Consider the following 16,544-nt stretch of genomic DNA (forward strand, 5'->3'; position numbering starts at 1 on the left):
CGTTGGCAAAGTTGCGCGGCCGCCTCGAGGGGGCCGCCGCGCGGTCCACCGCCCCGGCGCTGCCGCCGCCCCTTCAGGCCGCCGCGCGGGAAGGCCCAGCCGGCGGCCCCGCTTTTTTACCTGCCGGGAGTTTTCGCGCGCGCCCTCGCTCAATCGCTCGCTTTTCCCTTCTCGCGCTCGTTTTCTTTCTTTCTTTCCTTCTTTTCGTCCCCCCGCGCGGAAGCTTTTTCCGCTCGCGCCGCCCGCGCTCGCCCGCTCGCGCCCTCCTTCCTGCTGGGCTCCGCGGAGCGGGGCGGCCGGCAGCTCTCCCCGCCCCCCTCCACCCGCGCTCCGGCGGAGGCGGCGGCGGCGGCGGCGGCGCTCCGCGCTCCGACTCATTCCAATATGGCACGGGCGCAGGGCGCATGCGCCCGCGCCCCCCCCCCCCCCATTCCGCGCTCCTCCCGGCAGCCCGCGCCCCTCGCGCGGCGCGCGTGGCGCCCCCCTGCCGGGCCTCTCCGAGCTAGCTCGCTCGTCTTCCGGCTCAGCTGGGTCAGTACGGGAGACGAGGCGGCCGCGGACGGGGGTCCTAGGGGACCCGCGCCGGCAGCCGCCCCGGCCCCTCGTGCCCCCAGCCCACAACTTACAGCTGACACCTCGAGGCCGTGGCGCAGAGCTAACGGCTGCGCCCCCCAAATCCGACGGCGTTGCAGGCTGGCGCGGACTGGCCCCGACGGGAAGACGCGCCCCAGGGACCCAGCGCCCACCGAGTCCCTGCTCCGACCCACGAGGGAAGGTCTCCTGCACCTCACCTCGGGTTGAGGACGGAGTCCAGGGAACTTGGTGGCGTCCTGGTGTCGTTTTTGGCGTCCGAGGTGAAGCGCGATGCTGTCGTCCGCACGTGACAGCCTCCGGCAAGATGGCATTAGCGGAGGAACGGACAGAGCGACAACTGGATGCTAGATCGGCGCGTGTCGCCGCGGGAGAGGGCTGCGTCCGTCCGCCAGGCCCACGTCGAGGACCTTCCCGTGAGATCTGGAAAGCACCCAAGTGCCCCCTGTCTGCGAAGTCAGACCCTGGGCCCCCGGCGCACCGGGTGTCTCCGGGCTTCCGCAGGAGGCACCCTGTAAATCCTAGTTTTCCTGTCGCTCGGGGCCCCAGCGAGGGGGCACAAGACGGCTGTCGAATTCCGGCAGGAGAGCAGGGGGCCCCGGGCTGGGACAGAAGGTCGAAGGTGGCTACAAGCCGGCCCCGAAACCCGAGGTGCCCACAGGCGATTGTGTTCCCCGAGCTCGCCCCTTCCCCAGCGAGGGCAGGTGGCAGTGAGACACCCGGATCCCCACCTGCTTTGTAGAGTTCCCTGCAGAAGGGAGTCCCTGCACCACGGAAACCCTGGAGTGCCCGGATTCCTGGGCCCTGGGAGGAGGTCTCTGACAGGGCTCTGATGATTCCTATCTGTCAGGAAGGAAGAGGCGCCCCCACAGCAAGAAGGAGGTCTGGGGTGCCAAATGCGGCTCAAGTCACTTCCCAATGATCTCAGCCACTGCGCAGGGAAATATTACCCTACTTCACAGACAGTGTTGCTCAAAGTCACGCCACTAGCTAGATTTGAATCTAGATTTTTTTTTTTTAATGCCACTGAAGAGACAATATGACAACCAGGAAGAAACGCAAAAATAGCGAAGTAGTATCCATACTACTACTACAAAATGCAACTTTTCAAACATGAAACCTTCCGCCTATTTGCCAGTCTTTACATAGTTGCAACCACACATCCTCTTTTGTGTTTGCTACCATCACTAACATTTTTGTTTTGTTCACATTCATTTTTCATCTGTGCAGTTACCGTCATCCATTCACTCTGTCTCCTAGTATTGCCTATTCTGGTCCCTGATTATTGTTTGCTAATATATCTTAGTTCAGCACTTAGACAAACTCCTGGCAATTGAATAACCAGGTGGAAGGTTAAGGAACAGCAAGATTATCTTAGCCCACAGTGCCACAGAGCTTTCCAAACAGCAGCCCCACTCATTCTGCACCTGCCAAGAACAAACGTAAAGAGTTCAATACATATTTCTAAGTATTGGATGCCATCTTTTCTCCTCTATTTTAGCAGTGTCTACTGGTAGTTCAGGGTTACTTCAGTATTTCTTAGGTGACTTTAAAATGTTTTTCCATGCATTTACTACCTAAATTTCCCTTTCTGTAAATGATCTGTTCACACCCATTTGTCTTTTGGGGACTTGAACCTCTTCTAATTTTGAATAAGAATTTTTTATGTTGCAGATACTACTCTGTCATCAGTGATTCAAATATTTCCCAGTCCATTGTTCTTTTTTGTTTTATTCAATCTGCCATTCTGGTCCTTTTTTATTTTTATTTTTAAATTGCTTCAGTGCTGACAAAGTGAGCTTTCTTCCATTCATCTGATAGTCTGCATTCTGCTAGTTTTCTAAAATTTTATTTTTAATTCTTTGGTGGTTATCCATGGCAAGTTTATTTTGCTGTGTGGGAGTAAAATATGGATTTTAAGTAACCACCATCATCACCAGTTCTTCATGCAATCACCATTTATTAAATAATTCTTCCCTTATCCTTTGCTTAGTAAAATCTACTTTCATGCTAGGCTTTTGATTTTGGTTGGTCTATTTCTGAATTCTCCATTTCCTTTCACAGACTTTGGTTTAAGGAAATACCATGTGGAGTTAAATACTGGCCCTTTAAAATAGGTTCTCACATCTGGCAGGGCTAGAATCCCCCCTCATAGGGTCTTCTTTCATTCAGACTTATCACTTGATATACAGAATGGTATAAATCCATACACATTCTAGGATCATCATACAGGAATTAAGAGTGCTTACTTTGGAGACAGGATCATCCAGCTTCAACACTCACCAGTCCTGTGACCTTGGCAAGTTGATTATGATTCCCAGGCCTTAGGGTCTTGGTCTATAAAATGCCTCACAAGCTAAATGATGCCTAGCACATAGTGTGTGTGTGTGTGTGTGTATAACATATAATATCTATGTGTATATAACATATATTCATATATATACTCAGTAAATATCAGCTGTTACTGATATTTGCAAAAAAATGAGATTTTGCATAGGGTTACATTAAACCTATGAATTCATTTAAACAGATCAAATATGTCATAATATTTCATTTTCCCAACCAGGACATGTGCTATCTTTCCATTTATCCAAATATTTTAAAACTCAGAAGTGAGGTTCCTCATTGACTCCAGCCTCTCTCCGCTGCTCACCTTCATGACCCCTGAAGAACAGGAAGAGCAGAGAGCCGGACTTCCCTGGTGGTCTGGTAGTTAAGAGTCCACCTGCCAATGCAAGGGACACAAGTTCCATCCCTGGCCTGGGAAAAGCGCATATGCCACTGCAGCAACTGAGCCCCCGCGCCAGAAATGCTGAGCCTTCCACCACTAGATAAAGTCCACAAGCAGCGACAAAGACCCAGCGCAGCCAAAAATGCATAAATGAAATTAAAAAAAAAAAAAAGCCTGGCTTGTGCAGGGCCCTGTGTAGGTGTGGGCATGTGTGCACATACAGGTAATTTTTACTCCTTGCAACATCCCCCAGCATAGGTCGTGGCATTCTCTTAAGGACAAAGAACAAACTGGGAGCTTCCAGATCACTCAGTGAGAGGCATAGCTAGAACACAAACTAGGTGGGCCAGCTCCTCAACCCCTCTGCTGCTTGGAAATTTGGACGGTAGTTATTCAGAGAGTCAGTGCCAGAGGAGCATGGAGGAAACTGACTTCTGATCATGGCACACCACTACTCAAAAGCCTCCCAGGGCTTCCTATTGCACTTTGAAAAAGTCAAAAGATATACTTTGGCCTCTGAAACTGTCTCTGATCATCCTACAAACTCACCAGGACTACTCACCTGTCTTGCTTGCTGCAGTTCACCTGTACTTTTCCATCCCTAAAGTATGCCAAGGCCCTTCCCACCTCAGGACCCTTGCACACTCTGTTTCCACTGCCTGGGATACTCTCCATTGCACCTCATACACAGCCCTTCACATGGTTGGTACCATCTCATTGTTCCAGTATTTTTTAAGAAGGTGGTCTCCTTAGAGAAGTCTTCCTTGCCCACTTCACCTAAAAAGGTTCTCTCTCCCCACAATTGGGGGTCAAGTTCAGATTGAGTCACTGCTTATGAGATGTACTAGTTTAAATTTTAATTGAGTTTTTGTTTATTCATTTTTGGCAGCGCCATGTGACTTGCAGGATCTTAGTTCTCCAACCAGCAATTGATCTCAGGTCCCTAGCAGTGGAAGCATGGAGTCCTAACCACTGGACAGCCAGGGAAATTCCCCAATAATACGTCCTTTATGGGACCCTTCATCTCTCTGGGCCTCAATTTCCTCATCGCTATAAAAATGCAAATAAAGACACCTATCTTGCTGGCTTCTAAGAATCCAAAACCATAAGGTTCATAAATACTCTTTGCCAACTATAAGCATAACAGAATTTTGAGAAATAATTGGCATAGTCCAAAGCCACCTCTTCCAGGAGGCCTCCCAAGATTTTCCCACTTCCTTGTCTGTCTACCTAAGGCACTTACTTAGCTTGCTTTTCCCCAGTCACCTACCTTGGGAAAAGCACAGGCTCCCCGACCCCATTTCCATCCTTGAGTGTCACAAGCCCAGGGATCCCTCTGCACCTCCACTGCCCTCTTTTCCCAATTCATGTAGGGAAAAAAATGAATTAGCACAATGTTGTCGATTTTATATTATTGGGCCATGCAGTTTCCCTAAGCCTTTTACCTCTTCAGCTTCTTATCTGCTAACAAGAGCTTAAGGGCACAGAATAGGCGACCAAGGATACTCAGTAATGCAGGGAAAACTAAGATGGCATTTATCTTTGGGGTGGTGAAATGCTAAAAATTTAGTTATAATGATGGTTGCATAATTTCATGATATACTAAAAACTACTGAACTGTAAACTTTATTTAAAAGGGTGAATTTTAGGTATGTGAGTAATGGTGGTAGTGGTTTAGTCACTAAGTCATGTTTCACCCCTGAGCCCCCTTGGACTGTAGCCTCCAGGCTCCTCTGTCCACGGGATTTCCCAGGCAAGAATATTGGAGCGGGTTGCCATTTCCTTCTCCAGGGGATCTTCCCGGCCCAGGGATCAAACTCGCATTTCCTGCACTGGCAGGTGGGTTCTTTACCAGCTGAGCCACCAGTGAAGCCCTTGTGAATAATATCTCAGTTTAAAAGTTGAATGATAAAAGGTTGCAGTGACTGGTACCAAGGACAAAAGGTACTTTCCTTGACCTGCACAGTGAGGCTTTTTGCAATAGTCTTTTCCTGGGGAGAGTATAACGTGCATACAATAAAATGCACCCATTTTATAAGTGTGTAGTCTCTGAGTATTAATAGAGGTAACCACCACCACAATCAAGATATATAGAGTTCCATCACACAGAAAGTTCCTCTGTCCTCTTCCAGTGATTCCCCTGCCCACAGGCAACTGCTGATCTGATTTCTATCTCCATCGTTAGTGTTGTCTGTTTCTTAAAAAACTTCATCATAGAGTAACAGCCCCTTTTGTGTCTGTTTTTGAGATTCATCGTGTTGTTACATGTATCAGAAGATTATTCCTTTTTTCCTCTGATGGTCAACTGCTCCTTTATTTCAGGTTAAATAGCATTATTTTAATAACACAGAATGCCCAAGGAATGAAGATTCAGCACCTCTATTCTACTGGTCTTCAAAAACATCTTATCTGCATCAGTGAAGTTTTGAGCATACACCCTCCATTATGTTTATATTTAAATTATTATTTTGTACACACATAGTAGTCTAGTAAAATATGACATGCATTATAAACATATACAATACATAAAAATTTTTACAGGAAGAAGTAATGATAAGATAAATACCACTTTAAAATACTTTTCAGAGACTTCTGTGACAGTCCAGTGATTAAGACTCAGCACTTCCACTGCAGGGGACATAGATTGGCCCCTGGTCAGGGAACTAAGATCCCACATGCTGTGCAGCCAAATAAAGAAATCAGTTAATTTTAAAAGCACCATCTTCCCTCCAAATTCTTCAATAAAAATTGCTTTTCAAAAAAAAAAAATAAATAAAAGCACCATCTATCTTTTTTAAAAAATGTAAAATAATAAGTAAAAACATTAAATAATTTTCATTTTATCAATGGTGTATCATCACCTTGGTCCTCATAAAATAGTATTAAATTATTATTTTAATGATATAAGAGAAATATATCATATTAAAAATAATAGTATTGTTTTAAAAAGGAATGAGATTAAGAATGCTTCTTTTTTTACATTGATGAAGATAACTATAGTAAACTACATATTTAATAATTCAATTAGTTTTGACATATGAATATATGTAGAAATCATGACAATAAAGAAGACAAATATTCTCATCACCCACAAAAGTTTCTTCACATCTCTTTGCAATCCAGCCCTCCCTCTGCCAATATCTCCAGGCAGCCACTGATGTGTATTTGTTGCTACAGGTTAGATTGCATTTTCTAGAATTTTATATAAATGGAATTATATAGTTGGTAGTCTCACACAGCATAATGATTCTGAGGTCCCTCCACATTGTTACATGTAACAGTAGCTCATTCCTTTTTCTTACTGTATAGTATTCTATTGTGCAGATATGCCATAATTTGTTTATCCATCCCTTTGTTGATTTGCATCCTTTCCAATTTAGAGCTATTATGAATAACACTGTTATGAACATTCATGTATAAGTCCATCTGTGGACGTCTGTCTTCATTCCTCTTTGTTAACAGCATATATATTAAGTAATAAATATATTAGAAATATTCCTAATTATTAATTAGTAATGTAACATATGGGCATATGGGGCTTCCCAGGGGGCACTAGTGGTAAAGAACCTACCTGCCTGCAGGAGACATAAGAGATGCTGGTTTGATCCCTGGGTTGGGAAGATCCCCTGGAGGAGGGCATGGCAACCCACTCCAGTCTTCTTGCCTGGAAAATCCATGGACAGAGGAGCCTGGTGGGCTCCCATTCATAGCGTTGCAAAGAGTTGGACACAACTGAAGTGATTTAGCACAAACATATGATCTATGAAAACATATACTAAAACAAGATGAAATACTAAATGTATAGGAATATGTATGTGTGATTTGAAATGTGTAATGTAGAATATGTAAGTGAAATATACAATAAATGTCCCATCCATCATACATTTTAAAAGTATATATAAATATATATAAAACACACACATACATATATATGTAAATACAGAAACACTCATATGTACTTTTATCTAATGTGTTTGTCTTTGATAGGATATTTAGTCTTCATTCCCTGTCGTCCTCTACCGACTTGTTCTGTGTATCACGTGAAAAAGAAGCAGTCACCCAGGCTTCAGCCCAGCAAGGCCAATTCTAAGACCTGGGGGTCCACGTTGGGGCTGAGGAGCCGGCATTTGGAAGCAGCACACCAAGGCTCACTATGCTGGCCGAGGGCTCCTGTATTTGGCTGCTTATAGCCCAGGAGCCAGGCAGGAACAGAGATTAGGGCCAACTCAGCCATAGAACATTCTCCAAGCCTGTTGTGGCCTCCTGGAGGATCAGAGGTAGGAAGTTCATGAAGAGATAATGGTCACTGGGCCCTTGGAAGGGAATTAGGAAGGCAAGCCCACCAGGAGAGGAAAAAGTAAAGGGAGACATGACATGGGACCCTCCCAGCCTCTCCCCAAAGCCATCTGCTGGACTTGGGCAAGGGTGGCCTGCATCCTTCTGATGCCACATCTGCTCTCCATCCCCCACCTGCTTGCCATAACTGGGGACCAGAGTTCCCTCCTGTCCCAAGCCTTCCATTGCACTCCTTGTTCTCTCCCCATGCTGCCATCTCCCCCCTGCTTTTTTTTTAATTAATATATGGCTTACATTCAATAACTATTAGGATATAGGTGTCAATCTATAAAACAGGGACATTTACTATGTTTGTTTGATACCTGTTACAGCAACAGGGAAGCTTAATCTCCCTGATAAACAAGAGTCTTGCTTACCTGGCTGGGCTTCCAGCCAGATGTTATGGTGCCACTTCTAGGCCCCCAACTTGGTTTCCGGCTAGTTAGCACCGGGTGGATTTGGGAGGAAAGAGATTTCTGCATAATACACACAACATCAGAGAAAATTCCAGTGGACCCTGCTCTACCCAGAAGCTTTGTACAAAAATGAAGTGTAGCCAATTGAATTCTAATTTTCTTATTACTTAATGATTCCTGAGATGTGCGGTCTTCATTCCTGTTGGGTCTTGCTCCTAAGGCCTCTGGTTCCTGTTCTCCACTGTCTTCAGTCAGTTCTGGAGCACAAAACTGAGACAGTCACTTTTAACTTCCTGGTATCAATGACTTTATTCTTCAAATGTGGCTAGTAACCTTTGGACTGTTGAAAGGAGATCAACGCACTCAAAGATGTCTAGAGGTCCTTTTCAGCTCTAAGATCTGGGATTGGGTTGTGAACACAATTGTGACTATTTCAGATAAGGAGCTTTCCAAGTGGCAGAGTCAAAGTAAATCACTCATGCATTCCTCCTCTCACTGATGCTGGCTGTGTGCCTGCACAGTTGGGACCAAGATGCCCACACAGATCTATTAAATGGCCAACCCAGAAATGCTCCCAGCTGAGTGAAGTCCTGGTTGGTTCAGTGAAACGGGGTCCTAGAAAGGGCCTATCTCCAAAGAAAGAGGCCTGATTTCCTCTCCTGAGCTGGGAGAAGGAAATCAGGGTCTACCTGTCTTTTCTCTCCCAGAGCCTGGCTTTTCCTCTTACAGACCCTCCCAGTGCCTTTGTACTGGGCCCTCTAAAAGATTCAATATGGCAGCCAGGAGGCACTGCTGGGGACAGGCAACCTTGGCAGGTAGGGACAGGCTCTCTGCAGGTAGTAAACGTCCGGGTGCCATTCTTGGCGAGACCCCAGCAACCAGAGGATTAAGTCAGAGCAGGCAAGCAAAAGCCTTGTGTGGTGCCCAGCTTGTAGGTGGTGCCTCCCACATGTGAGCTCCCTTCTCACCTGCTGGCTCCCACATCAGCCAGATCCTCCCCTGCAGGAGGACTCTGGGTTCCCAGAGGATGCTGCCGCCTCTAGAAGCCAGGCTCACTTATAGAAGGGAAATGGGGTGGGCTCCTTGAGGCAACCAAGCATCTCGAGCAGAGAAGCCTCCAAGATGAAGAACAACTGGAATTCACACCCATTGCTATTACTAGTTTCCCATCAAGCTAAACACACATTTATCCTGTGATCCAGTTTCTCCACTCTACGGTTAAATTTACCCAAGAGAAATAAAAACACACCCACACACAGATACTTGCACAAGAATATTCAGAGCAGCTCTATTCACAATAGACGAACTGGAAACAACCCAGATGCCTGTCAACAGAATAGATAACTTGTGGTATATCTACACAATGGAGTACTACTCAGCGATAAGAAGGAATGAACAAATGTTAGACACAGCAAAACTAGTGAACCTAAAAAACTTCATGCTGATCAAAAGAAACTTCAGGACTACCCTAGTGGTCCACAGTACCTGGCTCTTAGCTCAACTAAGATTCTGAGCTCCCAGTGCAGAGGGCCCAGGTTTGAACTCTGGTATGGGAACTGGATCCCACATCTCACTCCCAACTGAGTTCACACGTCACGGCTAAAAATCCCGCACATCGCAAGGAATATCAAAGATCCCATGTGCCGCAACTAAGACATGGCACAGCCAAATAAATACATAAATAAATATTTTCTTAAAAGAAGCTAGGGCTTCCCTGGTGGCTCAGAGGTTAAAGCGTCTGCCTCCAATGCGGGAGACCCAGGTTTGATCCCTGGGTCAGGAAGATCCTCTGGAGAAGGAAATGGTAACCCACTCCAGTATTCTTGCCTGGAGAATCCCATGGACGGAGGAGCCTGGTAGTCCATAGGGTTGTGAAGAGTCAGACACGACTGAGCGACTTCACTCAAACATAAAAAAGAACGTGCTATGTGGCTACATTTACTTGTTGCAGGACAGCAAAACTAATTTCTGATGATGGAGGTCAGAAGGCCATAGTAGTAGTTACTTCTTGGGTAGGAGCTAGTGACTGGGAGGGAATTTTCTGCAGTGACGAAGCTTGTTCTGGTCATGGTTACATGGGTGTCCAGATTAGTGCTCTTTACTGACTATGACTTATTCCGCCATAGGAAAATAAGCCTCCAGGATACACTCCAAAATGAGGAGCCTCGGGTGAGCAGCTGTGAAGAAGCAAGCAGAGGCCCTGTGTCTGCACACAAGCCCTCCTTTCATCCAACCTATCCTGTAGGATCCTGGCTGGCAACTGATCCTCCTGATTCTGGTCTCAGTGACAACCGAATTTTGAGCCCACTGGCTGGTGAATGAGATCATACACATGTAAGTGGCAGCTTACAGCAGGGAGGCCTAGGAGACAGATCACAGCCGGACGGGCCACGTCATGCTCTCAAGTCAGCTGGGCCACCTGTCACCACTAGAGTCTGGGCTTTTCTGAGGCCCCAGGACTGCCTGGCTGCCAACCTTGCTGGGAAGGAGGGGCCCAGTCCAACCCCCTCCTAAGGGGTAACCCTGTTGCAGAAGATGTCAGGGACTGACCTTAACAGACCTTAGCTGCTGCACCCAAAATGGACTAACCTCATCTCTATTGTTTCCTGCCCTGTGTTCTCCCTAAGCTCAGCCTGTCCATTCCGCCTTCCACCCTATCACCAGCCCTTCCTCAGACTTCCCCCTACCTGTCACCTTCTGAGCACTGGTTCTCTAGAAGAAATGACCCCGGGGGACCCACACCCACATCTGTGGAAGCTATGGCTGTCTACCTGTGGAAAAACACAAACAACAACCACAGTCGTGCACACACATGCTGGCAACAAGCGAGGACTTACAAATGTGCCCAGGTGCCCGAGGCACATAAACTACTGGTGCTGTGGCACCACTGGGCCTCTACTAACTGCTGGGCACTGCCTGGCCAGTGACTGCTTGTGATCGCTTTCACGTGCGCGCAGTCCTGTGCTAGGTGGCCCGTCCACGTGTGGATTCATTCAGTTCTCACCACAACCCTATATGGCAGGTCATGTTCTGTCTGCTTTACAGATGATAGCATCGAAGCTCAGAGGAGAAGTCATTTGCCTGAGATTGTCCACTCAGATGCTCTCCAGTGTAACCCCAAAGCCCTGCAGCCAGGCAGAAAGCCCATCCAGGCTCTGCCCCCTGCACTCTCTGTCTCCTCACCCTCCCCCAGATCAGGGGGTGGGGGTCTCCTTTGGTTGAAGAGAGATGGGCACATCCCGAGAATGGGCTTTCGAACAGCCCATCAAATGAGCTTGCTCTCTCATTTCTCTGGGCTTTTGGTGGTTACTGGCCGGCAAATCCTCAGTGCTGTTTGTTAGGGGGTGGAGGAAAGCATGGCAGAGGCACGCTGATCTCCCAGGGAGGCCTGGGAGAAACATCCGAGACAGGCCAAGGAGAGCCCCAGGCTTGGCACTTCCACCTCTCCCAGCACCTGGTTCAGTGGAACCCACACTGAGCTCCCAGGACCCAGACCCCACCTTCCCACTGCCCAAAGTATCTGCCTGCCTGTTGCCTCTCAACCTTCCATCCTGGATCCTCCTTCACCCCATTTGCTAGAAGCAGGAAGTGAAGCCAGAGCTAAATAGGAATTTGTTCATCCAGAATCAGAAGTCCAGGACAGGTCAGTCTTTCCCAAGTGAGTTGCTCTGGGGCAAGGCAGTTTGCCCCTAGTTAGACTGAGCTGAGCAGGGACCATGCCAGCTACACTCCCAGCCAGCCCTGCTGTCAGATGTCAGGGAGAAACACGGGGCCAGGGTATAGTCCATGTCCAGCCTGGATGAGAGGGCCCAGCAGGGCACTGACCTCCATCTCCAGGTCTCCTGGACTCACAGAAGGAGCAGGGGCCAGGGAACTGCTTCAGGAGAGGTCTTACCAGACAGCTCCTGCCTTTAAGATATAAAGCTATATATCTTAAATATAAACAAGAAATAAATTAGTAAGTAACAAATAAGATGAGTAGTGTAGTGGTGCGGAGAAGGCAATGGCACCCCACTCCAGTACTCTTGCCTGGAAAATCCCATGGATGGAGGAGCCTGGTAGGCTGCAGTCCATGGGGTGGCTAGGAGTCGGACACGACTGAGCAACTTCCCTTTCACTTTTCACTGTCATGCATTGGAGAAGGAAATGGCAACCCACTCCAGCGTTCTTGCCTGGAGAATCCCAGGGACGGGGGAGCCTGGTGGGCTGCCGTTTATGGGGTCGCACAGAGTCGGACACGACTGAAGCGACTTAGCAGCAGCAGCAGTATAGTGGTGAGTATCCCCACCTGTTCAGAATTCCCCAGGTGGCGCAGTTGGTAAAGAATCCGCCTGCCAGTGTAGGAGATGCAAGAGACCTGGGTGTGACCCCTGGGTCAGGAAGATCCCCTGGAGAAGGAAACGGCAACCCACTCTAGTATTCTTGCCTGGGAAATCCCACGGATAGAGGAGTCTGGCAGGCTACAGTCCATGGAGTCACAGACGACTGCGCAACTGAGCACATGTGCACGTTCATGCTGCTTCTGGACACGGGACGAGACGAGTAATGAAAGAAATTCACACTGAAAGGAGATGTTTTATCCAAGTGTTAGTGCAACAAAGTGCAGCCATCCTCTAATCCTGGGTGTGCGATGGGAGTGTTTGGAGGGTGATTTATCTCAGCGAGTTCACTTCTCAGTGTCTCTCTGGAAGACCACAGAGGAGGCTTGCAGGAGTTTGTCCATGCCGGCAATCTGTCCTGTGTCCACAGGGAGGCTGGTGGACCTGGTCTAATTGCTCCTCTGCCACTCATATTCTAAGAAGGGGAGGGCAGACTCAGGACTGGCCTCTCAGGAGGTGAAAGCCTAAAGGCTCAGCGAGGGCTTGTGGGGTCTAGGGCCCAGGTGGAATTCTGATTAATGCTCCAGCTTCTGCTGGACCAGACGAGCAGCTATTCAGCGTTTTGTGCCTGTGTCCAGGGCCTGCCTCGCCATTGTCCTGCGGGCTGTCCTGCTCACGAGTCCTTTGCAGGAAACACACGGGAGGGTCCTGCCCTCTAGTGGCCAAAAGCAGTCAGGTCTCTCCTCTTGGATTCCGGACCTCAGAGCAGCCGGCTGCCCCCACCACCTTGTCCTGTGCCTGCTGCACAGGAACAAGTCCATTTTACAGGGGCTGAAACTGAGGCTGGTCCCAAGAGCTGGCTCAGCTATCTTAATCTCTGAGTACCTTTGACTCCTGAGGGCCCTGCTTCCAGACTCTGGATAACCCGAGTCCTAGGGTCACATGGTCTGGGTTCACTAAGAGGGAGGCCTGACGTGCCCAGGGGAGGGCCCTCACAGACCAGGTCGACACAAGCACTCCAGGAGACAGGCAGAACCGTAGCTCCAGAATGGGGAGCGTGCCTGCCCAGGCTCCCCACGTGCCCACGCCCCTGATTCTCCCGTCACAGCCTCTGTCATCAGGCTGCGACCTGTGCCTGTGGGTGAGGGGAGCACCACAGGACTCGAGAACTTAGCCTAGGATTTGACACTAAAGGTGCTTTGCCTCTGGACACCCCCATCTGTGCCCCAGGTGAAAGGAGGCAGGGACCTGGGGGAGGAGGGGAAACTGAGGGGAAGTCCCACCTCTCTAGGGAGGGCCTCGGCACCTTCTGTTCCTCAAGGGAGGCGCCAAGTGTGAAACCATCAACTGAAGCACGTCTTTCCAGGCCTCTACTGAACCATGGGCTGAGGTGGGGACCAGGTCATTCCCCCAGCCCCTCCATGCCTCTCCTAACAGCCTCAGAGGCCTTCCCTTCATTCCTGGAGTCTGAAATGCTGAGTTGTGGCTCTGTGCCAGCTGCTGAGGATTCGGCATAAACAAGGTAGGCCTGCTTGGCCCTGGGGCAGCTGGTGCCCAGGGTAGGAGGTGGACAGTGACAAATCTGGAGAAAAGCAGGCAGCACACACCATGCCCACTCAGTTCCACCGAGGTCCCACAAAGACCCTGCGGCTCTGGGCGAGGGCCCATCCCAGGAAGCCTCCAGGTTCTGACAAGGACAGCCGAGCTGCAGGCCCACCCCAACACATGCACACATTCCCTGCTCCCAGTCAGCACTAATTGGACAGTGAGAGAATCACAGGCCTTGTAGCAAAAGGGGTCAGGTGTGTGGGGGTCCCAGGGAGGTGGGCCCCCATCAGGGACCAGCTGAGCCAGGCCCTGGGGGGGCGGGCCCCGGGGTCCCCGCCTCTCTGAGGGGAGATCAAATGACAGGGCCACATCTGCCAGGGACCTCAGTGGTCCCTCTGGAAGACAGAACTGCCCCAAGGTTGGGGAAGACTGGAGGACGGGGAGTCCGACAAACACCTCCCTCTGAGAGGCCATATTCCCAGCTCCTCACCCGACTTGGCCTTTCCATTTCCTCCACTCCGTCTTCACTGCGTATGTCGTCCACTCATTCATTCATGAGTTCACTGTTCATAAACTACCATGACGAAGCCCTGGGGCCACAGAAATGGATGTGTAGCTGGTCAGCAGGGCCTCAGAGAGGAGTCTGAGTGCAGGTGTGGCTCCTAGTGCTCACCTCTTCCTCTTGAGCATCTCCCTCTTCTATTGCTCAACACTCTTCACAGGCCTGGGCCCAGCTTGGCATAGGCTATAGGGGGCAACCCGTCAGGAGGCTTCATCCCATTCCTGGTGGAGAGAAGGAGGCTGGGCTGGCAGTGTAGTGTACTGGTGAGTGGACCAGCTCCACTCCCTCCTCTGTATGACTCTGCTTGGCGCTCTGGGTGAGGCTGTTGTTCCCTCATTCAGAAAGACTCAGAGGCTAGGCCAGCAAGGCCAGCTGTGTGCATGTCCCGGACCAGGCCTGAGGGCACAGCACTGCTAGGAAGTCCTAGGATTGGCGGGGCAGGAGAAGAGGGCTCCAAGTCTGAGTTGCTCTGAAGTGGGGCTTAAACATCCATGCTGAGCAACCTTGGACCCAGACCCCAGGGTGAAGACCCTGAGTCAGCCAGCCCCCTTTACACCACACCATGTGGTGCGGCTCAGGCCCTCGGGCCCGAGCTGGCAAGGTGGGAAGAAAGCAGCTGTGTCCGGCCTGACCCCCACTCTCCAGAACACCCCCACCAGGGAAGCAGAGGCTGGGCTCTGTCCCCTCCTTTCCCACCTGAGAGACCAACAGTCCTGGGCAACTTGGTGTTGCCATGACAACCACACACTTTCTTCTTCCCTACTTAGCAGACCGATTGTGAGATGTCGATTAAGTCCTGGGGAGTTGTCTGTTTAGAAGGCAAGTGGCTGCTTGGAGAGATCTATGCATCTTTCGTTTCCCAAATGCCTCCTGATGGCTCAGGCTGGTGACATGTGTCCCGCACCAGTCCCTGTGTCCCGTGGTGGGGTCTGGCTGACCTGGTTTCTGTCTGACGACACTCTGGGGTACAGCCTCAGGGGCGGGTAGATGGTGGTCACTGGAAGCCCCAGACCATGCACAGGCCGTGTGTGAGGCACAGGGTTTTCCAGCAAGTGCTCTGGACTCAGAAGGCTCTCTGCCTACTTGGGGTGTGTGCTGTCTTTAGGGACTTGGTGGCCATGGCTGGGAGTTGCCCGTGTGAGCAACTGGATGACCAGGTCCTCTGAGACCCTTGGAACCACCGCAACCTCCATGCCTTCCCTGGAGCTGAGCTTAGCTGTGACCAGGGAAGGAAAGAAGCTGCCTCTGGTGCAGAGGGAGGGGGCTGGGGTCAGAGCTCAGGCCCCCAGTGAAGGAGACCTGGGGCGGTGGGAGACTGGCCTGTGATGAGGGGCTGCCGGTGGCCCTGGGAGGCACACGTCAGCCTGGCAGTGAGGTGAGGGCTAGTTTAGCCTCTTTTAAGAGGAGTCAGCCATGGGTGGTCAAAGAAGAGTGTGAACCCAGCTGTCAGTGGGTTTCTGGCTCAGCCTGGGACAGGGATGGACACGGAAGCAGGGGAACTTGCCGGGAAGACCCACCTCTGTCCTCTGCAGTCAGGGCCGAGACCTCCACATCACATGCAGTCCTTTTTTTGGCCTCATTGCACAGCCCGTGCCCACAGCAATGAAAGCGCTGTATCCTAACTCTTGGGCCACCAGGGAATTCCCACCACGTGCAATCCTGTTGTGGATTAGACCCCTACCATGTGGTTCTGTTTACATGGTTCCCACCCCACTGGGCTGCAGCATCCTTGGGTGCGTGAGGGTGTGGCAGCTCTTGACCGTAAATGCATCTCCTGGGACAGAGCCACATCTCTGCCACCATCTTACTACTGTACGATGCTGGGCAAAGTTCCTTAACTTCCCTGAGCCTTTTCCCTCTAGGGAAGGGAGGGGCCCACAGATGGGATGGTGAGAGAGGAAAAGGGGCAATGTGGGGCTCCCCAAGCAAGGTCTCCAGGGAAAACACAGAATCCGTGATACCTGTTGAGGTTAGTCATGTTGAAAAGAGCTCAGTTTTATGATTTTGTAGGGAAGAACATAAAGTATTTTTAAGAACGCAAA

General features: G+C 50.0%; 1 protein-coding gene and 1 long non-coding RNA gene across 6 annotated transcripts in view; both read right to left on the minus strand.

The window, feature by feature from the left end:
* Positions 1–311, minus strand: part of SFMBT1 (Scm like with four mbt domains 1) — a 114,190-nt gene extending 113,879 nt beyond the window's left edge. The window contains exon 1 of one of the 5 annotated variants that reach the window (XM_040247184.1): positions 121–311. The gene's annotated coding sequence lies outside the window, so the exon portion shown is untranslated. The remainder of the gene's footprint in view (positions 1–120) is intronic. The other 4 variants (XM_040247183.1, XM_040247187.1, XM_040247186.1 and 1 more) reach the window with 4 other exon arrangements.
* Positions 312–1,779: 1,468 nt separating this feature from the next.
* On the minus strand, positions 1,780–3,168 carry LOC120868383. The gene is made up of 2 exons (XR_005722205.1): positions 2,875–3,168; positions 1,780–2,018 (listed from the first exon to the last, which is right to left on the minus strand). It is a non-coding gene; the product is annotated as an uncharacterized LOC120868383 (long non-coding RNA).
* Positions 3,169–16,544: the final 13,376 nt, after the last annotated feature.

Source organism: Oryx dammah, unplaced genomic scaffold (genome assembly GCF_014754425.2).
Source record: "Oryx dammah isolate SB20612 unplaced genomic scaffold, SCBI_Odam_1.1 HiC_scaffold_9, whole genome shotgun sequence".
NCBI lineage: Eukaryota > Metazoa > Chordata > Mammalia > Artiodactyla > Bovidae > Oryx > Oryx dammah.